The 26,209-nt window shown below is 33.4% G+C and overlaps 1 long non-coding RNA gene across 1 annotated transcript in view; it reads left to right on the forward strand.

Annotated features, from left to right (window-relative positions):
• The first annotated feature begins 6,011 nt into the window (after positions 1–6,011).
• Positions 6,012–26,209, forward strand: part of LOC130541911 (uncharacterized) — a 29,648-nt gene continuing 9,450 nt past the window's right edge. The window contains exons 1-2 of the long non-coding RNA XR_008956008.1: positions 6,012–6,087; positions 6,213–6,235. This is a non-coding gene — a long non-coding RNA (uncharacterized LOC130541911). The remainder of the gene's footprint in view (positions 6,088–6,212; positions 6,236–26,209) is intronic.

The following is a 26,209-nucleotide window of genomic DNA, read 5'->3' on the forward strand; positions in this document are numbered from 1 at the left end:
TCTCTTTTTTGTGAAGTACTTTACTTATGTTACTTTACATATTAATCTGAATTATTATATTCTAAATGTTAATCTGAATTAATGCTATTATATTCCATTTTTTTATAGTGTAAGAACACCTCAAAAAGTGTCCCTCAGGAGTATCTCATCAATGACAGATGAAGAGGTTAGGATTAATTCACTAAGAAACTTGTCAACATTTAGGGACTAAATGACAAAAAAGTAAAATTTTACCACTAATTAATTATTAAAAATTTATTAATGATTTTATTAATAATCTTATTCAATTAATAAAATAATTTTATAAGAATTTATGCTACTGACATTTTTTTAGAATCCTAAGTGATTTCCTTATTTTCATACATGTTTATGTATTTGTAAATAGTATTGTATGTATCACAAAATGAGAACAGCCTTAAGCTATATGTATATACAGTTGAAAGAGGAATTATTTACTACTGCGTGGTGGCACCTCAGTGAGGCTGGTAGAAATTCTCTTCAACTTTACACTTACTTATGAACTAATTCAAATATATCAGAAAACAATAGACTCTTTTATACTCACCACCTAGGTTTAATAAAGAAATTCAAGGATCTAAAGTGTGGTCCATGGCCCAGCGGCATTAACAGCACCTGGGAGTTTATTAGAAATGCAGAATCTCAGCAGCATCCCCAGTCCCAGTCCTGTTGAGCCACAATCTGTATTTTAACAAAATTCCCAAGTTATTTGAAACTTTGTTGTAAATCATTTTTAAAAAGAAGATATATATCCAACAAAACTTACCCCCTCTCCCATGCTATTCACCTCCCTCTCTCACAATAGATAATAACTATTCTAAAGTTGATATGTATCCTTTTTGTCCATGGTTTAAATTTTTATCACATAGGTTTGGATCCTTAATTACACACACTTTTAAAGTTTTATATAAATATATAAGTGAAGGGTTTTTTTCTGCAACTTTTTTTCACTTTAACAGTGTTATTGAACTTTATCCATGTTTTGAAGTTTATCTTAGACAAGAAATTCTTACTTACCCCAGTGTTACCAACCTTTTCTCTCACATTTTCTTTTAACAGTGTTTTCACTTTGCTTTTCATACTTGTCAGAGGCACTACACAATTAAGAAGATGATTTTATTGAGGGTATTGCAATAGTGGCAGCAATGGTTAGGAACATCGCAAAAGAAGGGGACTTGAATTTTATAATGGCAGGTAAACAAGGAAGTTATAATCACTGGGGAAGGGTAGAAGTGGGTCATATCTGGGAATAGGTAGAGCTCGTTAGAGCAGAGTGGTCTTTTGTAGTTAGTCAGTTCTGGGATCACAGAAAGGTGGTGGGAGTTTTCAGCTACCACTCCTTTCAGGGAACACAGGGTTCAGATAAACTTCAGCATTGTTACACTCAAGAATTGAATTCATCTAGAATTTATTTTGTATATATTCAAATTTTTTTTATCATATAGATTATAAGTTTTCAATTATCCTATGATATTTATTATTACCGAGGTATATCCTCCCTCCACTGATTTTTGAATTCCCAATTTTGTTTCATTGGCTTCTTTGTGTCATAGTTAAGACATTGTTTTTAATTATTACAGCTTTATAAAATAAATCTGTTGTAAATGTTTTTGAAGAGTATCCATTTGTTGAATGCAGGTTTACACACACATACACACAAACACCCTTTCATTAGATCAGATCAAGCTCATTAATTGTGTTGTTAACACAAACATGCATGAACTTTTTTTTGTTTCTCTGTTGTTGAATACTGAAAGAGGATGTTAAAATCTTTCACTGTGATTATGGATGTTTTTACTTCTGGTTCCAGTGGAATGTTTTTGTTTGTTTGTTTTGTACTAATTTGAAAGTTATCCTCTGTTTTTGTTTTGGTTTTATCCCCCCCCCCCCCACCCAAAGCACTTAGGGACCATCTGCACTGAGATATTTCTCTGTTCCAAGCCATATATATGGCTTGAAACAGAGAATTGAGCTGAAAATGCAGACGTGAACTAATAGTTGTATAAGTGAAGTCTCTAGTGTAGATAAATTATCCAAAGAGCATATGCAGGGGAAGAAAATTTGGAATTGCACGTATTTATATATTTGTTTAGAAAATAAGAATGGAATCCTGACCAGCACTAATATTTTAAGGGACAGGATGAGCCCATAAAGATTATAGAGAAGAGGCAGCCAAAGAGATGTTGTAGAGGCAGGGGAGATAAGCAGCAGTGATCTTAAAAGCAAAGGGAAATGATCATTTCAGGAAGGAGGAGAAAGTATTAAATGCGTAAGGTCAAATAAGACAAGGATCACAAAATATCCTTTAGCAGTTTAGAGATCTTTGGGGAACTTAGCAAGAGCACTTTCGGTAGAGCAGAAAGAGTAGCTATCTTATAGTGGGTTGAGAAGTTCATAAGAAAAGAAGAATGTAAACATAAAGAATAATATATTGAGGAGAGAGTGTGTTAGCCAAAATGGGATATGAAGCCAAGTGAGAATTTTTGTTAAATATGTTTAAAAAAAAAAAACCTTTTAACATGTTTACATATTAGGAAAGAGGCATAGAGAAGAATCGGTAAAGGTGCAGAAGAGGGAATCATTAACAGAATGAGATAGACATGGGATCCAACAGGATAGGAGGAAGTAAAGATAGGAGCTGATGGGAATTGGAGTATCGAGGACCACTTTCTAGCTGAGGTCAGGTATGTACCTTAGCTTTGTTTAATTGCAGAGTGATGTGCATCATATAGTACTTCTACTTTTGGGAAACATTTTAATTGCTGATAGAGGAAGAACAGATTTCAGCTGCCTTTCCTCATTTTCTTCATGTCTATCTAGCTTTTTTAGAGTACTTTATTTCTAGCTGCAAGGAATGGAGACTTCCCTTTATTTATTTTTTTTTTTAAAGATCTTATTTATTTATTTGACAGAGATAGAGACAGCCAGTGAGAGAGGGAACACAAGCAGGGGGAGTGGGAGAGGAAGAAGCAGGCTCATAGCAAATGAGCCTGACGTGGGGCTCGATCCCATAACGCCAGGATCACGCCCTGAGCTGAAGGCAGACGCTTAACCGCTGTGCCACCCAGGTGCCCCGGAGACTTCCCTTTAGACCTAAGTCATGTAGTGTTCTAAGAAATTTGGATATTCTTCTCAATTAGGTCATGATTAAATGTGCCCATGTACCCATGAACATGAAAGCTACATTAGTTCTAGATGATAGCATTTATTGATCTTTCTTTGTCGAGAACTGGGGTTTGTATATATGTGAAATGGTGCTTCTGAATGTTTAAGGATCTGGCTGAGCTGCCAGTGTTTTATTATCACATATATTTCATGTCAGAATGATCTGGGTTTTACTTGGAGACCTTTAATTCAAAGAATTTGTAGGATTCTGTAACGTATCTACATTGTATCTGCAGTGTCAGTTTTGCATGTTCTACCTTTTCTAATAAAATTTCTTTTTAATATGGCAAGGAAAAGGAAGCAGAGTAGAAGCTGATCTATGTTATTTTGTCTACATCACTTTCCTCAGAGTTACGTTATCATTTGAAACAAATCCTTTTGGTTTATCTTCCTGCTTTAAGCATATCTAAAAATCTTCTTACATTGCCTCAGTAGTTTTCATAAGCCAGTTTTCATTCTGAGCTAACTTCATTGACTCAGTTTTTAAGATTAGTAATATCATTGCTGTAAATCTGAGCGGTTTACATAGTACTTTCATATGTATCAGCTTAATCATTGTTTTATGTTCACTGCTGTCCTTCATACACATTCTTGGAAAATATTAACTCATATGTTTCCTAGGCCACCACATTATTTTCATTGAGATCATTGGTGACTGTATTGTCAAAAATGGGATAATATGTGTTTCTTTAGCTTCCACTTTTCTTTGATCCATTATTTGTTCAAGGATCTTTGACCACGAATTCAAACCTGTTTCTATAATAATTTTGAAATATTTTTTCTATGGTCCAAGCTGTATGTGTTTTCCTTTGGCTCTTGCCCTTCTCATCCCTGTTAACTGTGAGTCTCTCTTTTTTATTCATATGTTGGCCCCTTGGCTATCACCTTCATTCTGTCTCCTTTATAACCTGTTATCATAAAAGCATTATATTTGCTTCTCTACTTTTTACCTATTTGCTTTTTTAAATTAATTTATTTGTGTAAGTGTTGCTTTTTTTTAGAAAAAGTGGAAAATTCAAAACAAAGAAAAAGGTGATCTTAATTCCTACCCAGACCTAATTTCTGTTCTTTTAGTCTTTTAGTCTACATATACAGTATTCATGAAATTAGGATAGTATTAAACATGTTGGTCTATGTCTTGCTTTTCTTATCAATAATCTTTTCATATCAGTGTATATAGATTTGTATCACCATTTTAATCATAGCCTAGTATATCATGGATTTGCTTGAACTTACTTAAACAGTATTGAATTGTTCAATTTTTGTTTGCTTCCAGGTATTTTTCTCCTTTATAAACAGTGCAGCCCACAAACATTTTTACAAAAATATATGCCTATTTGTTTATTTGCTTAGGATAAACTCATAAGATGTAAAATTTTTAGATCTATGACTTTTTAAAAAAAGATGTTTTACATGTCACCACATTTACCCACAGAAAATATGGTGTAGTTAACTCTCACATCCACAATAACTGTCAGTGGAGATTTTACCACACCTTTGCCAACACCAGTTATCTTTGCTCATCAGGCGAGCAATATACCTTGATATTATTTTTAGTATGCATTTTATTGATTACTAGTGAAGATGAAAATATTTTCATATGTTAATTGAGCATTGTTTCTTCTCTTGTGAATGCCCTGTTCTGTTTTTTACCAGTTTCTTTTTCTATTTAGAGTATCAGTAGTTTTATTATTTGTAAAACTCCTATTTTGGAGAGAGTAAAACTGTACTATATGTTGAAAAAAATATTACCAGTTTATTATGTGTATGTAACTTGGTGATGTATTTTACCATGTAGATGTTTTGAGTTTTATGTAATCAAATATATTAGAGGCCTTGTTAGTGGTTGTTTTTTTCTTGGTATCCTAACACAAATAATCGCAATTCAAAATTACATAAATGTATGTTATTGTTTTCTTCTGGTACTTAAAAAAATTTTTTTAAAGATTTTATTATTTGAGAGAAAGAATGCAAGCAGGGGGAGGGTCAGAGGAAGAGAGACAAGCAGACTCCCCTCTGAGCAAGGAGTCTGATGGATGCGGGGCTAGATCCTAGGACTTTGAGATCATCACCTGAGCCGAAGTCAGACACTTAACCAACTGAGCCCCCCAGGCACCCCCTGGTCCTTTTAAATTTTTAATGAAAATCTTTAACTATGGAAATTCATTTGGTATGAGAAGTGACATGAATACCTTTCTTTTCTAAAATGGTAGCCAGTTGTCTCTCGAACTTAGAAAATAATTCATGTTCACCTGAAATACTGCCTTGATCATATGCTAGATTATTATTCATTCAAGTATGTTGGCTCTATGCCCTTGACTAAATTACCTAACCTCTGCACTTTTCTTTATCTATAAAATAGAGATAATAAATCTTTTGCAAGAGCTAAATGAGTCATTAAATGTAAACATGAATAAAACATATATGCCATTTAACACATTGATTGACTCATAGTATATGCCCAATAAATGAATTATTTTTAAGTTTTGTTATTAACATTGTTGATTCTATTTTGTGATCAGAACCAAACTTTTCATAATTATTGCTATATAAGAAATTTTAATATCTGGTAAGGCAAATTTTCCATCTTTATGTTTCTTCAAAGCCTAGGAGATTGTATTTATCTTCATCTGTTAAAATCTTATTTTTCTTTACTATATATTCTCCACAAATTATATAGATATCTGACGTTCTAAATATTGTTCTTAATTATTTTATCTGTTGTTTTTTTCCTGAGATTATTACTAGGTATATTGTCATCTTTTGTTATGTTTTATTTCCAATGTTACTACAGTTTCTTAAGCTTATAAAATATTTTATTCATTTTCAGAGGCTTAATATGAGAATAAAGAAGTTTGGTATAATTACAAATGAAGAATTCAGAAAATCACCAGGAAATTCTTGGTAATTCCTGCTTTCCTAATATAAAGTCTTTTTCAAAAAATGCAAAATATGAAATATTTTCTATGTGATAGTTGCATAGTTAGAAATTTCTCATAGAGCTTTTCTTTTTTATTTTTTCCTTAAAGCTTTGGATTCAATATGTCAACTGGTATGTACTGTCACTATTAAATGTATTGCATAAGTGCTTATAAATATGCTATTAAGGTAAACGTGTAGGACATAAACATTATCTATGAGTAATAGGTATCAGAATTATCCTTTTTTGGTCAGCCATGAAAAACCTATACTTCAGTGTTCAGCTTTGCTATCTTTTTTTCATGACCCCCAATTTTTGTTTGAATTTAGTCAATAGGGAAGACTAGTAATAGGAAGGTTATCAGTTTTCCTGCACATCTTGTTTCTTCCCTTTTCCTTGTTCAAGTACATTAAGTAAAAATGATTCTTTGTTAATTATTTCTTAAGGTTATGATGAAAGAAACTGAAGAGAAAGAAACTAACAGTTGGGAGATGAGGAAGGAAGGAAGTAGTTTAACAGGATAGGTGTTAGGAGATATTGTAAAATGGGCTTTTTAAGGATCTTAAGTATAAGAAAAATTGGAAGTGTAAAATATAGAGGAAACATACATGGAAGATCAACGAGTAAAAATTGAGCAGAATAGCTATAAACCTTATGTAACTATATATTCTATTGCACAGTTTTCCTTGAAAGATATAAAAACTTTAATGCTGAATATGTTACTAGGTTTAATTTTAATTATTGTAGGAGATTATATAGGCTGATAAAATTAATCCAAAATAATATGAACAATATGGGAAATAAAATGATTGCACGTATTAACTTATGTTAAACATATTTATAAATTAATTTTCTAACCACTAGTCTTAGATAGCTAAATGATTATTAAAATACTGTACAATAATTCATATACATTATAATAATTCTTAGAGCAAGGGAAGATCTTGAAGAGAAGTTTTTATCATTTAAGGAAAATTAAAATTTTTATTATAGTTTGTATTAAGTATATCTCAATCATTTTATTTTAGTTCTTTGAGAATTACTAGTTAACATTAATCAGTCATCACCTTTAGAGTCAGTATATAAATATTTGATGCCTTCTACATTGTAAACTTTGGATTAATTCAAATTGTTATTCTGTATTGGAAAAAGAGATGACACATTGCCTATAAGATACACTTCAGATGATAAGTAATGAGACTGGTTATGTATATGATTTGTAGAAAGTAAACTTAGAATTTTATAGTCATTCTTCATGTGTAAAAATTTTTAATTTATAAGTAATAGGTGGGAGGGGAAAGAGTATTCAAAATTTGTTTTATGCACAATTTTTAGTAACTTCTATAGCTTAAAATAAGTTTAACTATATATTTGAATAATGATTGGTATCTACATTAGGAAACACATGAGCAAATGAGTAATTTGGTTATCTTATATTTATATAGTGCTTGATGCCTTACAGATTGTCATCATAATAATATTTATGTAATTCTCACAGAAATATTATAGGTCATTACTGTTTTACAGATGAAGCACAACATGCTTATTAAGTAACTAGCCCAAGGTTTGTCCCTGGCAAATCTCTTTACTCTTGGTTCACTTCTCTTTCACCATGCTGACATTCTACAGAGTTGCTTACAGAATTATGGTTACAATTATACTTTTTATAAAGACAAAATAGTTGTTTCTTTTAGTCATCTCTGAATATATTAAAGTTGTTAGCACAGAATGGGAAAAGATTACCTAACTGGATTTCTTAATATGAAATGCAAAAACAATTTCCTAGTGAGTCATCTTGGCCATGTTGTGGAGAGAACCTGTTTTTTAAAGTCACTTTTGGGAAAAGATATTTGAAAATAAGGAATGGTTTTTTAAATGATTGTGCAGTTATTAACATCAGTGTACTTTGGCTTTTAATCCTTAAATTTATACAACCTACCTTGAGAGAAAATGTGGCACAGAAAAGATGATTTTGTATACTACAAAAAACACTGTTTAGAGTGAGAAGACCTGTATTCAAATTATGACCCTGGTACTTCCTAGTTCGGTGACCTTCGGAAAATCATTTATCCTCTTTGAACCTTAGGTTCTCACTTAAAAAATGGGGTAAGAATATTGCTATCATCTGTTGGAATTATTCATGTGAAACAAGATCATAACATGAAAGCACCATAATTTTTTTCATTTATTGCTACTGAAATCTATACTTATGCATCTCTCTTACCTTTCTATTCAAAAGAGAAGGATGAGGTTATTAAAACTCCACCACCAATAAGTAAGATTTACAAATAAATACTTAAATTCAGGAGTGAGGTTTCCACCTAAAAGAAAATTTGATAAAGTGTTTGATTAGAGTGAGATAACGTTGTATAATACAGTAATTTCATAATTTGTTTGTCCTCTAAATCTGGAGTTTTAGTCTTTTCAAGCTAGCGACACCTGCAGTTGTATTTCCTTAAAAAAATCAATAGTTTAGTTGCAAGTACACAGTGTCTCAGGTTTCCATTCATATGGGGCTGCTTAGAGAAATATTTTGAACTTTATTATTTTATTTTAAAAGTATGAAAATGAGGACATTTACCTCAGTCAGGGACTGAATGAATAAGTATATAGCAATAATTATGTAGTTGGCACAAGACTGACATTCATAATTCCCCTACCTGCCCACACATAACAAAATCTGAAAGTCATAATTATGGGAAAAAATCTGTAGCAGATAAGGTAATTTTAGATTCCTCTAGTGAGAGGAAATGCCTGTCTTTTTCTTCAACATCTACAGTCCACAGTTACCTTGAATCCTTGGCCACTATTAAAATTTTATATATTTATTATGTTAAAAGTACTTCCATCCCAATCTATGATCAGTTGATAATTTTCTGTTAAATTGAGTCAGTACCATATATGAATTTCCAAGCTCTCATCAGCTGTGGGAAATTGTGCTTTAATCACTTTTCATTCAGCATCTGCTTGACAAATGGGGACTTAAATAATTCCTCTTCAGCATTTACATTCAACTTTAGGAAGAGAATTTTTAGCAGCAAAATTTGAAAGTTTCTTTCTGATATTAGGGAGTACTTTAGGCAGACAGATGCCCCAAGAAGGAAGGTAGCAGTTTGGTTTGCCTTTTATATTAATTTTGGAGTCATCTATTTTTCTTTAGTTTGAATTGGATGGCAGGTAAGAGTGAACAGAGTGAAAGAAAAAATGACATTTTTCACTTGTTTTAAATCAGATCTTCGTGAGAGAGTTTGCATATTACTTGAAATATGAATTCTCAGACCATCAGATTTTCATATTTGTTTAAACATTTATCAAGCATTGAATATGTTAGGAATTATACTGAGTTGAGAGCACTCATGTTTATAATCTTCAGAGTCATTTTTGAGGGTGAAACTATTATCCTCATTTTCAAAGTGAGAAAATCAATATTTAGGAGAGAACTTAATCTAAGAAACAGCTGATTAGTATCATATAAGACATTTGAATTTATATCTTTCAATTCTATGTGTTTCTTAATTTGTGTTAATATGAACTTCTTTAAATTATAAAATTAATTCCAATTCATTATAGAAAATTTGAAGAGTGCAGAATACAATAGAAAAATACCCATAATCTCACCATCCAGAAATAATATTTGTATATATTTCCTTCCAGTGTTTTTGATATATACTTTACATAGATAAGAATATTGGTGTATATAATCTTATTCTGTTTTTTATACTTTCCATTATATAAGCATTATCTCATATGTTAAAAATAATGTTAGGTGTTGTTTTTAATAGCTACACAGTATTTCAGCATATGAAGTTGATTTGTTTAAACATTATTTTTGACGATTTCTATTGTTATAATTTTCTCAGATTTTTTATTCAAAGTTTCTATATATCATTTAATACTTAAATAAACGTATTAGGATATAAGAAACAAAGAAAAATATTTGTTAGATACAGAATTGTTACCTTTTATGAGAATTTTAAATTACATGAAAGATTTTAACTTTACATATAAGCATGGTATGTAACTGTACACATCTTTTAATCCCAGTTACATTAATTATACATACAGTAAAATGCACAGGAAAAGACTAGAGGGAATTACACTAAGATCTTAATAGCTGCTATAATCTTTCACCAGAGTTATTAAAAAAGCTTCCTATAGGAGCACCCAAATATAAAAAATAATAACAAATATAAAGGAACTAATCGATACTAATACAATAATAGTAGGGGACTTTAACACCCCGCTTATATCAATGGAGAGATCATCTAAACAGAAAATCAACAAGGAAAAAATGGCTTTGAATGACACACAGGAACAGATGGATTTAACAGATATATTCAGAACATTCCATCCTAAAACAGCAGAATTCACATTCTTTTCAAGTGCACATGGAACATTCTCCAGAACACATCTCATATTAGCCCACAAAAGAAGCTTCAACAAATTCAAGATCAAAGTCATATCACAACATCTTTTTTGACCACAACACTGAAACTAGAAGTCAACCACAACTAAAATATGGAAAGACCTCAAATACATGGAAGTTAAATAATATGCTACTTGAGGTGCCTGGGTGGCTCAGATGGTTGAGCGTCTGTGTTCAGCTCAGGTCATGATCCTGGGCTCCTAGGATCGAGCCTCACTGAGCAGGGAGCCCTCCCTTCTTCTCCCTCTCGCTCTGCTGCTCCCCCTGCTTGTGCTCTCTCACTCAGTCAAATAGATAAATAAAATCTTTAAAAAAAATAATGATATGCTACTAAACAATGAATGGGTCAACCAGGAAATGAAAGAAGAAAAAAAGTACATGGAAACAAATGAAAATGAAAACACAATGGCCCAAAACCATCAGGATGCAGCAAAAGTGGTTCTAAGAGGGAAGTTTATATCAATACAAGCCTAAAAGCAACAAAAATCTCAAATAAACAACCTAATGTTCCACCTAAAGGAACCAGAAAAAGAAAAAACAAACAACCCCAAACCAGCAGAAGGAAGGAAATAATAAAGATTAGAGCAGAAATAAATGACATAGAAACTAAAAAAACAGTAGAACAGATCAATGAAACCACTGGCTGATTATTTGAAAAACTCAATAAAATTGATCAGCTGTAGCCAGACTTATCAAGAAAAAAGGAGAAAGGACACAAATAAAATCACAAATGAGAGAGGGGAAATAACACCAAAATAACAAATACAATTATAAGAGACTATTATAAAAAACTATATGCCAACAAACTGGACAACCTAGAAGAAATGGATAAATTTCTAGGAACATATAAACTACCAAAAACTGAAATAGGCAGAAATAAAAAATTTGAACAGACTGATAACCAGCAAAGAAAATGAATCAGTACTGAAAACTCCAAGTCCAGGACCAGATGACTTTACAGGTGAATTCTACCAAACATTTAAGGAAGAGTTAATATTTATTCTTCTCAAGCTAGAAGAATTTTTGGATATTCGAAAAAAAATAGGAAAGGAAGGATAACTTCCAAATTCAATCTATGAGGCCAGCATTACCTGATAATCAAAACCAGATAAAGACACCACAAAAAAAGAGAAATACAGGCCAATATCCCTAATGAATATTGATGCAAAAATTCTCAACAAAATGCTAGCAAACCAGATCCAATGATACATTAAAAAAAAAAATCATTCACGAGGATCAAACGGGATTTATTCCTGGGTTGTAAGGGTGGCTCAGTATTCTCAATCAATGTGATACGTCATGTCAATAAGAGAAAGGGTAAGAACCGTGTGATCATTTCAATAGATGCATTTGACAAAGTACAATATCCATTCATGATAAAAACCTTTAATAAAGTAGGTTTAGAGGAAATAGACCTCAATACAAGCCCATATAAGAAAAACCTACAGCTAACATCATCCTTAATGGGCAAAAACAGTTTTTCCCCTAATGTCAAGAACAAGAGAATGCCCACTCACCACTTTTATTCAACATAGTGCTAAAAGTCCTAGCCACAGCAATCAGACAACAGAAAGAAAAGGCATCCAAGAAAAAGTAAAATTTTAACTATGCAGATGACATAATACTATATATAGAAAACCCAAAAGACCACCAAAAAAACTACTAGAGCTGATAAACAAATTCAGTAAAGTCATAGGATACAAAATCAATGTACAGAAGAAGTCTTGCATTTTTGGGGGGTAAGATTTCTTTTTTTCTATATCTATCTATCTATCTATCTATCTATCTATCTATCTAAGCATGAGCCAGGGCAAGGGCAGGAGCAGATGGGGAAAGAATCTCAAGCAGACTCCACACTGAGCATGGAGCCTGACATGGGGCTCTATCTCACAACACTGAGATCATGACCTGAGTCGAAACCAAGAGTTAGACACTCAGGTGACTAAGCCACCCAGGCACCCCTTCTGTTACATTTTTTTTTAAAGATTATTTATTTATTTGACAGAGATAGCCAGCGAGAGAGGGAACACAAGCAGGGGGAGTGGGAGAGGAAGAAGCAGGCTCCCAGCAGAGGAGCCTGATGTGGGACTCGGTCCCGGAACGCCGGGATCACGCCCTGAGCCGAAGGCAGACGCCTAACGACTGCGCTACCCAGGCGTCCCACATTTCTATACGCCAATAATGAAGAAGCAGAAAGAGAAATTAAGAAAATAAATACATTTATAGTTGCACCAAAAGTAATAAAATACATAGGAATAAACCTAACCAAAGAGGTGAAAGACCTGTATTCTGAAAACTATAAAGCACTGATGAAAGAAGCTGAAGGTGACACAAAGAAATGGAAAGACATTCTGTGCTCACGGATTGGAAGAACAAATATTGTTAAAATGTCTATACCCAAAGCAATGCACACATTTAATGCAATTCCTATCAAAATACCAACAGCATTTTTCATAGAACTAGAACAAACAATTCTAAAATTTGTATGAAACCACAAAACTCCCTGAATAGCCAAAGCAATCTTGAAAAAGCAAAGCAAAGCTGGGGGCAATCACAATTCTGGACTTCAAGTTATATTACAAAGCTGTAGTAATCAAAATGGTAATGGCACAAAAACATGAAACAGAATAGGAAGTCCAGAAAGAAACCCATGATTACATGGTCAATTAATCTTTGACAAAGGAGGCAAGAATATCCAACGGGGAAAAGATAGTTTCCAACAAATGGTGTTGGGAAAACTGGACAGCTACATGCAAAAGAATGAAACTGGACCATTTTCTTACACTACACACAAAAATAAACTTAAAATGGATTAAGGACCTAAATGCCAAAACTGTAAAAGTCCTAGAAAACACAGGTGGTAATTTTTCTGACATAAGCTGTAACAACATCTTTCTAGATATGTCTCCTGAGAAATAAGGGAAACAAAAGCAAAAATAAACTATTTGAACTACAACACAGTAAAAATCTTCTGCATAGCAAAGGAAACAATAAACCTAAAAGAGAACCTACTGTATGGGAGAAGATGTTTGCAAATGTCATATCCTATAAGGAGTTAGTATCCAAAATATATAAAGAACTTATATGACCCAACACCAAAAAAATCCCCAAATAATCCCATAAAAAATGGGTAGAAGACATTAATAGTCACTTCTCCAAAGAAGGCATACAGATGGCCAACTGACAAATGAAAAGATATTCATCATCACTTACCATAAGGGAAAGGCAAATCAAAACAACCATGAGATTTCACCTGACACCTGTCAGAATGGCTGAAATCAACACAAGAAAAAACAGGTGTTGGCAAGGATATGGAGAAAAAAGAACATTCTTGCACTGTTGGTGGGAATGCAAACTGGTACAGCCACTGTGGAAAATAGTATGGTGGTTCCTCAAAAAAAATTAAAAATAGAAATACCATATAATCTGGTAATTCCACTACTAGGTATTTACCCAGGGAATACAAAAACACTAATTCAAAGAGATACATGCGGGGCGCCTGGGTGGCACAGCTGTTAAGCGTCTGCCTTCAGCTCAGGGTGTGATCCCAGCGTTATGGGATTGAGCCCCACATCAGGCTCTTCTGCTATGAGCCTGCTTCTTCCTCTCCCACTCCCCCTGCTTGTGTTCCCTCTCTCGCCGGCTGTCTCTATCTCTGTCAAATAAATAAATAAAATCTTAAAAAAAAAAAGAAGCTGGAGGCACATTAAGTGATAACCAGCATTAAAAAACAACAACAACAACAACAAAGTGTTACATGCACCCCTATGTTTATAGCAGCATTATTTATAGTAGCCAAGGTATGGAAGCAGCCCAGGGGTCCATCAATTGGATAAAGAAGTGGTGTGTATATACAATGGAATATTGCTCAGCCTTAAAAAAGAATGAAATCTTTCCATTCGCAAAGACATGGATGGAGCTAGAGAGTATAATAGTAGGCAGAATAAATCAGTCAGAGAAAGACATATACCATATGATTTCATTCATATGTGAAATTTAAGAAACAAGCAAAGGAAGAAAAAACAAATCAAGAAACAGACTCTTAATTATGGAGAAGAAACTGATGGTTACCAGAGGGCAGCGGGCCATGGGATGGGTTTAAATAAGTGATGGGGATTAAGGAGTGCACTTGTTGTGATGAGCACAGGGTAATACATGGAATTGTTGAATTACTGTATAGTACACCTGAAATTAGTATAACACTGTATGTTAGCTAACTGGAATTATTATTTTTTTTAAGTTGCTTAACTGATCTCTTAATTCCAGTTTTGCTTCCTTATAATCTATTCTTCACATAGGAGCCAGGGCAATCCTTTAACTATAGAAATTAAGTCATTTCTCTGTGTATAACTTCCAGCACCTTTGTCAGAGTAAAATCCAGAGTCCTTACTATGCCCTACAAAGTTTATGAATGCCTCCCATCCCCCAACTTCCATTTCTCTCTGGTTTTAACATTCTATATCTGGTTCCATGTTTCATTCATCTAGCCACACTGGCTCCTTGGATGTTGCTTCAAAGTGTGAGCCATGTGTTTCTCAGGGTCTTTCCAGTTGCTTTTTTTTCCCCTCTAGAATGCTCTTCTCCAGGTACTTACATTGTTTATTGACTCACTTCATTGAACTTTCTGCCAGAATATCCTTTTATCAGCAATGACTTTCCTAGTCACTCTATAGCGCATAGCCCATCCCTCCCTTTTTATTTTTACTCTGTCCCACTTATCCTACTTTTATTTTTCTTTTTACCACCGACCTAATCTATGTCTAATGGTTTGTTCGTCTCTACTCACTAAAATGTAAACTTTATGAAAACAAGAATTTATTTTAGGCACTGCTGAATCCCAGATACTAAAATAGGGCAGGACATATAGTTAGCATTGAATAATTATGTGTTTAATGAATGACTATTTTCTCTAAGTAATACAATTTTAGGTGGGTTTAATTTTCTCCTATATATTTTTCTATACTTTTTTTTTTTTTGCTATATAGAGCAAATATTGCTTGTAGAATCTAACAACTTTAACAACAGGTTTTTGTAAAGAAACTTTTCCTATTCCATGATCAAATATAAATTTATTTTCTATGTGTTTTTTTCCTTTGGGGTTTTTACATCTGTCATTCATTTATCCACCAAACCTGCCCAGTTGTCTAAATTGCTTCTCAGTACATTTACACACATTATGTAGTTTATCATTTTTATTTTCTTTAAGTCACCTCATTGAAGGCTTCTGATCTGCTGTACTCTGAATTGGTCATTCTCTATGCCTCATACACAGCCATTTTCCAGGGATCTACCATCATCTGGGGATTCATTTTACATCTGTCTTGAGTTGAATCCAGTTTTCTGAATCCCAGTTTCTCTTTCCTGTTTTCTACCTATTTTAGTGAGGCACATCCTCCAGTAGTTTCTTGAGAAATGGTGTATAAGAATTAAAGTTTTTGAGGCCTCTTGTGCCTGAAATTACTTATATTTGATTTCTTATACCCAGCAGGATATAAAATTCTAGTGTGGAAGAAATTTCTTACAGAACTTCTAAGGCGTTGCTTTTTTTTTTTTTTTTTTAGCTTCTAGTAGTGCTATATGAAGCCATTTGTTGTTTTTTGGGGGTTTTTTTTGTTTTTTGTTTTTTGTATCTGACTTGTTTATTCCCTCTTGAAACTTGTAGGACCTTTTTATCCTAACTATTCTGGAATTTCATGATAATGTGTCTTGGTGAGAATTTGATTTTATCACAGTGCTAAGCACTCCATGAGCCTTTTCAATTTTAAATTTATGTTCTTTAGTTCTGAGATACTTTCTTTTGTTATTTTTTAGTTGGTTTCTTCCTGTGTGTATTCTCTTAAATTTGTTTTATGAAACTCTTCTTAGATTGATGTATATATAGGTGGATATGCACATGCCTACATACACGTGTGTGTGTGTATATGTGTATGAATGATTATCTCTTTGCCTTTATGCTCTATTTTCTAAATTTCCTCAATTTCATTTTCCAATTTTTTAAAAAAATGTTGCTAATCTATTATTAATATGAACTCATATTCTGTATTTTTTCAAATAATTTATTACGAATGTTTTCAAATATACAGAAAAACTGAAAGAACAGTACTGTGATTACCCTATACTCACCTTCTAGATTTATAATTGTTAACATTTGCCATATTTACCCACATGTTTGTATTTTTTCCTGAACTATTTGAAAGATGTAATCATCACGACACTTGACCTCTAAGTACTTCAAGATGTGTCTCCTAAAAGAATGCATTTCCTAGAAATATTCTTCTTCAAAAATAAAACTAGTGTCATATGTAAGCAAATTAATACTAATCCCTTAAGGCACTTAATATCCATCCATATTCAGATTTTCCCAGTCCAAAAATATCTTCTAGAACTGTTTTTTTGTTTTGTTTTAATTCAAAGACAGGGGTGCCTGGGTGGCTCGGTCAGTTGAGTGCCTGGTTTTTGGTTTCAGCTCGGGTCATGATCTCATGGGTCATGGGGATCAAGCCCTACGTCCAGCTCCATGCTCAGCATGGAGTCTGCTTGAAGATTCTCTCCCTCTGCCCCTACCCCTGCTCACACGTGTTCTCTCTCTCTCTACCTCTCAAAATAGATGAATTAATCTTTTAAAAATAAATAAAATTCAAATACAATCAGATTCATTCATTGCATTTGGGTATTGTATCTATTAGTCTCTTTTCATGTTGAACAGTTCTTTCATTTTTTAAAAATAGCTTTGTCCTTTTAAAGAGCCCAAGAAAGTTGTCTTGAAGAAGGAATCATATCCTGGATTTGTCTGATTGTTTTCTCTTGTTTTGTTTTTTTGTTTTTTTACTTGTTCTGTGCTTTGTGTTTCTAAATTCAATTTCATTAAATTCAGGTTAGATCTTTTTGGCAAGAATACTTCATAGATGACTACTGGGTATTTCATCTTACATAATAATGGAAGGATATAATTATCAGGTTGTTCCACTATCCATGATGCTATGTTTGATCATTTGGTGAAGGTGTTGACTGCTTGACCTCTTCATTGTAAAGATGTACTTTCCCTTTGCAATTAGCAAGTGATCAGTGGGAAAAGATATTTGCTGTTGTGCAAATATCCCTCCCTTCTTTAAAAGAATTTATTTTTAGAGTGCACGAGTGGGGGGAGGGGCACAGGAAGAGGGAGAGAGAGGATTTTAAGTAGACTCTCACTGAGTTCACAGTCCAGTCTGGGACTTGATTCCACGACCTTGAGATCATGATCTGAGCCAAAATCAGGAGCCGGACACTCAACCGACTGAGCCACCCAGGTGCCTTGCTAATTGTGCAAATATTCCTAAGTCAGTCATTACACTGGGGGTTACAGAATGGCACTTTCTAATTGGATTGTTCTTTTTATATTTATTAGCGGACTTGTTTTTTCTTTGAAGTAGAGCTCTCCCTCACCAACTAGAGTAAAAAAAGCAGGGTGAATGTCTAATTCTTGAACATTTACCAATTTTCACTGTATAAGTGATTTGATAGTCCTCTCCTTTGGTGGCAAAAGATTTTTTTTTCCTTTCCCTTTGACTGGTACAATGGATTCTTGAATGTTTATTAATTCAGTATCTTAGAGTCAATTACATATACTCTTTTAACACTTAAATTATTCCAAATCTGCCCATTAAGAGTCCCTTCAAGCTGATTTTGTGTCCTTTTGACTTATCCTTTTATAGTCTTTGAGCACATCACTGTTTTTTCACATGATGATGCCCCAGGCTCATATTGTACTTTCCTCACCCCTGAAAATCAGCCATTTTTCCTCGCTCCTTTTTGTCAGAATAGCATATAGAAACTAATGGCAGGTATTTTAGGTGTACTCATTCTCTACTGGGATGGTATTAATAATTATGGGCTTTATCAGTGCCTGTAGGTAGGATGGATAGAGATATACACACACATATACACACACACCACACATCATTTTTTTAAAAATTGAGTTCAAATATGTATTTCTAACTCAAAATGTTTCAGGTTTTTTCCTTTTCTGCTTTGTTTTTATACTTAAAATTGCTTTTCTTATCCTGAAAGTCTGGGTTCTTATGACATTAAAATGTTATTTTATTTTATTTTACAATATATGTAAGACAGCTTTTAAAAGTCAATAGTAAAGCTAACTGTGAAAATACTGATGGAAAGTTAAGATTTTTTTCACGTGTTTTATCTATATCTTAAAGTCTGTATTCTGACTAAGAATGTTTGATAAGTCTTTTACTAATGGTTTTGTAACATCGTTTTTTTTAATTTGGTTTTTTGCTGTAGTTTGTTTTCATTTTCAGGGTTTACTTGTATTTAATTTTATTTTAAGCTATATAAAACATTTTTTAATGTTTATAGTCAAAATCTAAAGGTGTATTTAGAGAAGTCTTGCTTTCATGTCCTCCCTTCCCCCAACCCATTCTTTTTTTTTAAATTTTATTTATTTATGTGACAGAGAAACACCCCCATCCCATTCTTATAGACGTTATTGTTGACAGTCATTTTTATTAGTTTGTATATTTCCATTGTTTCCCTTTGCAAAAATACCCAAATACATACATTTATACATACATATATGTAATTTATTTCTATTTTCTAAGATTAAACATAACTTATTTTATTCACTGTTCTGTACCTTGCCTTTTTTTTTAATTGAAGTATAATTAACATAAAGTATTAGTTTCAGATCCACTACTTTTTTTTTTATGTAGCCCCCCCCCGACCCAGTGTGGAGCCCAATATGAGACTTGAACTCATGACCCTGATCTCAAGACCTGAACTGAGATCAAGAGTGAGACACTTAACTGATTGAACCACCCAGATGCCCCATTGCAGAACTTATTGACTCAATAATTCATTGCTGACCATGATAAGTGTAGTCATCAGCTGTTACCAATGCAATATTATTATAATAATTTTGACTATATTTTGTATGCTGTATTTTTCACCTCCATGACTTATTTTATAACTGGTAGTTGGTACCTCTTAATTCCCTTTATCCATTTCACCCATTCCCCTACCCAGCTTCCCTCTGGCAACCACTAATTTGTTCTCTGTATTTAAAAGGGTATTTTTGTTATTTGTTTGTTTCTTTGTTCATTTGTTTTTTTAGATTCCTCATATAAGTGAAATCAAATGGTATTTGTTTTTATTTGACTTATTTCACTTAGTATAGTACCTTCTAGGTCCATCCACATTGTCATAAGTAGTAAGATCTCATTTTTTGTAATGGCTGAATAATTTTCCAGTGTGTGTGTGTGTGTGTGTGTGTGTGTGTGTGTGCGTACCACATCTTCATTATCCATTCATCTATCAATGGACACTTGGGTTCCTTGCATCCTTGACTATTGCAAATAATGCTGCAATAAACGTAAGGATGTATATATCTTTTTGAATTAGTGTTTTTGTTTTCTTTGGGTAAATACTTAGTAGTGGGATTACTAGATTATATGGTATTTCTATTTTTAATTTTTTGAGGAACCTCCATACTCTTCTACAGTGGTTCCACCAATTTACATTCCCACCGATGGTATACAGGGGTTCCTCTTTCTCCACAACCACCTTGTTATTTCTTGTCTTTTTGATTCAAGTCATTCTGACAGGTATAAGGTAATATGTCATTGTAGTCCTGGTTTGCATTTCCCTGGTGATTAGTGATATTGAGCATCTTTTCATGTGTGTATTGGTAATCTGTATGTATTCTTTGGAAAAATGTTTAGGTCCTCTGCCCATTGTTTCAATTGGGTTATTTGTATTTTTGATGTTAAATTATAGAACTTCTTTGTATTTTTTGATATTAACCTTTATCAGATACATCATTTCCAAGTATCTTCTCCCATTTAGTAGATTGCCTTTTCATTTGTTGATGGTTTCCTTTGCTATGCAAAAGCTTTTCATTTTGGTGTAGCCCCAATAGTTTATTCTTGCTCTTATTTCCCTTGCCTGAAGAGACAGAGCTAGAAAAATGTTGCAAAGGCCTGTCTCAAAGCGATTACTAATGCTTGTGTTTTCTTCTAGGAGGTTATGGCTTCAGGTGTCTCATTTAGATCTTTAATCCATTTTGAGTTTATTTCCATGTGTGGTGTAAGAAAATAGTCCAGTTTCATTCTTTTGTTCGTAACTGTCCTGTTTTCCCAATACCATTTATTGAAGAGATTGTCTTTTCTCCATTGTGTATTCTTGCCTTCTTTGTTATAGACTAATTGACCATATAATCATGTATTTATTTCTGGGCTCTCTATTCTGTTCCATTGATCTATGTGTCTGTTTTTGTTACAATACTATATTTTGATTACCACAGCTTTGTAGTATATCTTGAAATCTGGGATTGTGATACCTTCAGTTTTGTTCTTTCTCAAGATTGCTTTGGGTATTCAGGGTCTTTTGTGGTTCCATACAAATGTTAGTGTTATTTGTACTAGTTCTGTAAAAAATATTGGTATTTTGATGAACATTGCGTTGACTATAGATTGCTTTGGGTATTTTGAATATTTTAACAATATTATTTCTTCCGATCTGTGAGTGTCGATTATTGTTCAATTTGTGTCATCTCTAATTTCTTTCATTAATGTGTTATAGTTTTCAAAGTACTGGTCTTTCACCTCCTTGGTTAAGTTATTCCTAGGTATTTTATTCTTTTTGGTGCAGTTGCAAATGGGATTATTTTCTTAATTTCTCTTTCTGCTACTTCATAATTAGTGTATAGGAATGCGACAAAATTCTCTATATTAATTTTGTATCCTGTGACTTTACATTAGTTCTAATTGTTTTTTGGTCATCTTTAGAATTTTCTATGTATAATGTCATGTCATCTGCAAATAATAACTGTTCTACTTATTCATGATCAATATGGATTCTTTTCATTTCTTTTTCTTGTCTGATTGCTAGAACTATAACTTCCAGTACTAAGTTGAATGAAAGTGGTGAGAGTGGGCATTCATATTTTGTTTCTGATCTTAGAGGAAATGCTTTCAGTTTTTCCCCATTGTGTATGATGTTAGCTGTGGGGTTTTCATATATGACCTTTATTATATTGAGGTATGTTCTCTCTAAACCCACTTTATTGAAGGTTTTTGCCATGAATGGATGTTGTATTTTATCAAAATTTTTTTGCCTCTATTTAGATGATCATATGGTTTTTATCCTTTCTCTTATTAATGTGACATAGCACATTGCTTTGTGAATATGAACCATTTTTGCATCCCTAGAATAAATGTAATTTGATTATGGAGAATGATTTTTTTAATGTATTGTTGAATTTAGTTTGCTAGCATTTTGTTGGGGATTTTTGCAGCTACGTTCATCAGAGATATCACACTGTAGTATTCTTTTTTCATATTTGCTTTGTCTGGTCTTGGTAGTAGAGCAACGCTGGACTTGTAGCATGAATTTGGAAGTTTTTCTTCCTCTATTTTTGGAATAGTTTGAGAAGAGAAGCTGTTAACTCTTTGGTGGAATTCACCTGTGAAGCCACCTGGTGCTGGATTTTTGTTTGTGTGGAGGTTTTGTTTTTGTTTTTTACCAATTCAGTTTCATTTCTTGTATTCTGTTCAAATTTCCTGTTTCTTCCTATTTCAGTTTTGGAAGATAAGCTGTTTCCAGGAATTCATCCATTTCTTTCAGGTTGTCCAATTTGTTGGCAATTAATTCTCTATGGTATTCTCTTACAATCCTTTATTTCTGTGGTGCCGGTTGTTACCTCTCCTTCATTTCTGATTTTATTTATTTGAGCTCTCCTTCTTTTTTCTTGATGAGTCAGACTAAAGGTTTATCAATTTTATCTTTTGAAAGAGTCAGCTTCTGGTTTCATTGATCTTTTCTATTTTTTTTTTTTTAGTCTTGTTTCATTTATTTCTTTTTTTAAAAATTATTTATTTATTTATTTATTTATTTATTTATTTATTTATTTATTTATTTTAGAGAGAGAGCATGCATGTGTTGGGGGGGGCAAAGGGAGAGACTCTCAAGCAGACTCCCCACTGAGCATGGAGCCTGTCACTGTGGGGCTCGATCTCACAACCCGTGAGATCATGACCTGAGCTGAAATCACAAGTCAACACTTAACCAACTGAGCCACCCAGGCACCCCACTTTCATTTATTTCTGTTCTAATATTATTTCCTTCCTTCTACTAGCTTTGGGCTTTGTTTGTTTATTTGTTTGTTTTTCTAGCTCTCTAAGGTATAAGATTAGGTTGTTTATTTGAGCTTTTTCTTTTTTCTTGAGATAGCTTGTGTTGCATCTTGGTTTTTTTTTCATTTAACAATGTATCTTGGAGATCATTCCAAATCAGTACATAGAGAGCTTCCTCACTCTTTTTTATGGCTGCATAGTATTATGTGAATATTTAACAGTTTATTCAGCTAATGCCCTAATATGGTTATTTTTGTTGTTCTGGTCTTTGTTATTATAAATAATGCCTCAGTGAATAACTTTGGAAATATGTTTTTTTTTTTTTTACTGGTGGAGATATATATTCAGGATGGATCCTTGAAATAGGAACTCTGAGTCACAGGGTAAATACATTTAAAATTTTGTTAGATATAACCAAACTCTTATCGATAGGGATTGTACCATTTTGCACTTCCATTAATCATATATGAGTTTGCTTCTTTCTCAATAAGCAATGTGAGTTCTTTAGAAGGTTTCATATCCCTTTGTTCGTTCCAAGTTTCTCTTTCAGTTTTTTAGTTTAGTCTTTTATGTTAGTGGCTTTTCTCAGATGTCTTCTGATCCTTGACTGCCTGTTTATACTAAAAATAAGAGACATTAAATAGCTAGTTGGGTATGGTTTATTTATTGAAGGCGTCCTTAAATGGTTATGAGGACTGCTTCTTTGGGGAGCCAGGCCAGATATCAGGTCTTTTCTTTGGGCTGGTCCTATTCCCAAGAGAAGAATATTTCAGTTTCCTTCTAAAAGGATAATCCTGGCTACTAGCATTTTGGAGACCCAGTGAGGCTGGGAGATCTTTTTATTAAGTATGCGTGATCAGTGTTTTGGTGGGGAGAGAAGGAAGAATAATATTTTAGAAGAGAGTCTGTACAACCTTAGACTTAAATCGTTAGCCTGTTTTGTATAGAAAATTGAAACCAGAAGGCAGCATGGCTTCTCTCTACCTCCAGTCCTTTAACAGAATTGGGGATATAGTTTTGTTCATCTCCTTGACAATATATATTGGCTAATGGGTGAATTTAGACCATTGTATTTATTGGGATTACTGATCTATTTGGACATATTGCTATCATCTTAATCTTATTTTGTGCTTTTTGTTTTGTTTGTGTGTGTGTGTGTTTCCCCGATTTAATGCTTTCTGTTTGAAAAAATAAAATTTATTTTCCCTTTTTCAGTTTCCCTTAGTTTGGAAGCAGTGGGTTTTGTTTCTGTTTTTTGTTTGTTTGCTGTTCTTGGTCTTTGTTGTTTTTTATTTTTAATTCTTACTCTTTAATGTTTAGAATATATTCTTTTTTTTAAACACTCAGAGTGTCATTTTAATTTTAGTTTCTTTTTATTTAAATTCAATTAATTAACATACAGTGTATTATTAATTTCAGAGATAGAGTTCAGGGACTCATCAGTCTTATATAATACCCAGTTCGTTTTATCATGTGCCCTCCTTAATGTCCATCAGCCAGCTACCTCACCTCTCCACTTTGCTCTCCTCCAGCAACCCACAGTTTGTTTCCTATGATTAAGAATCTCTTATGATTTGTCTCCCTCTCTGATTTTGTTGTTTTATTTTTTCCTCCCTTCCTATATGATCCTCTCTGTTTTGTTTCTTAAATTCCACATATGAGTGAGATCATCTGATCATTGTCTTTCTCTGATTGACTTATTTCACTTAGCATAATACCCTCTAGTTCCATCCATATCATTGCAAATGGCAAGATTTCTTTTTTGATGGCTGAGTAGTATTCCACTGTATATATGTGTGTGTGTGTGTGTGTATATATATATATATATATATATATATTATATATATATATATTATATATATATATATATATATAATCAATGGACATCTGGGTTCTTTCCATAGTTTGGCTGTTGTGGACATTGCTGCTATAAATATTGAGGTGCAGGTGCTCCTTCGGATCACTACCTTTGATCTTTGGGATAAATCCCTAGTAGTGCAATTGCTGGGTCATAGGGTAAAGGGTTCCTCTTTCTCCTCATCCTTGCCAACATCTGTCATCTTCTGACTTGTTAATTTTAGCCATTCTTTATTTTTTTTTTAAGATTTATTTATTTATTTATTTGACAGAGACAGCCAGCGAGAGAGGGAACACAAGCAGGGGGAGTGGGAGAGGAAGAAGCAGGCTCCCAGCAGAGGAGCCTGATGTGGGGCTCAATCCCATAACGCTGGGATCACACCCTAAGCCGAAGGCAGACGCTTAACGACTGTGCCACCCAGGCGCCCCTAATTTTAGCCATTCTGACCAGTGTGAGGTGGTATCTCATTGTGGTTTTGATTTTATTTCCCTGATGCTGAGTGAGGTTGAGCATTTTTTCATGTGTCTGCTGGCCATTTGTATGTCTTCTATAGAAAAATGTCTGTTCACGTCTTCTGCCCATTTTGTGATTGGATTATTTGTTCTTTGGGTGTTGAGTTTGACAAGTTCTTTATAGATTTTGGATACTAGCCCTTCATCTTATCAGATATTTGCAAATGTCACCCATTCTGTTGGTTGTCTTTTGGTTTTGTCGACTGTTCCCCTTTGCTGTGCAAAAGATTTTTATCTTGATGAAGTCCCAATAGTTCATTTTTGCCTTTGTTTCCCTTGCCTTTGGAGACATGTCTAACAAGAAGTTGCTATGGCTAAAGTTACAGAGGTTGCTGCCTGTGTTTTTCTCTAGGATTTTGATGGATTCCTGTCTCACATTTAGATCTTTCATCCATTTGAGTCTGTTTTTCTGTATGGTGTAAGAAAATGGTCCAGTTTCATTCTTCTGCATGGGTGGTCCAATTTTCCCAACACCATTTGTTAAAGAGATTGTCTTTTTTCCATTGGATATTCTTTCCTGCTTTGTCAAAGATTAGTTCACCATAGAGTTGAGGGTCCATTTCTGGGTTCTCTATTCTGTTCCATTGACCTATGTGTCCGTTTTTGTGGCAGTACCATACTATCTCGATGATTACAGCTTTGTAATACAGCTTGATGTCCAGAATTGTGATGCCACTAGTTTTGGTTTTCTTTTTCAACATTTCTTTGGCTGTTTGGGGTCTTTTCTGGTTTCATACAAATTTTAGGGTTATTTGTCCCACCTCTGTGAAAAAAGTTGATGATATTTTGAAAGGGATTATATTGAATGTATAGATTGCTCTAGGTAGCATGGGCATTTTAACAATATTTGTTCTTCCAATTCATGAGCATGGAACGTTTTTCCATTTCTTTGTGTCTTCCTCAGTTTCTTTCAAGAGTGTTCTATAGTTTTCTCAGTACAGATCTTTTGCATCATTGGTTAAGTTTATTCCTAGGTATCTTATGGTTTTTGGCACAATTGTAAATGGGATTGACTCCTTAATTTCTCTTTCTTCTGTCTCATTGTTAGTGTATAGAAATGCAACTGATTTCTGTGCATTGATTTTATATCCTGCCATGTTACTGAATTTCTGTATGAGTTCTAGCAATTTTGGGATAGAGTCTTTTGGGTTTTTCACATAGAGTATCATGTCATCTGTGAAG

Source organism: Ursus arctos, unplaced genomic scaffold (assembly GCF_023065955.2).
Source record: "Ursus arctos isolate Adak ecotype North America unplaced genomic scaffold, UrsArc2.0 scaffold_1, whole genome shotgun sequence".
Taxonomy (NCBI): domain Eukaryota; kingdom Metazoa; phylum Chordata; class Mammalia; order Carnivora; family Ursidae; genus Ursus; species Ursus arctos.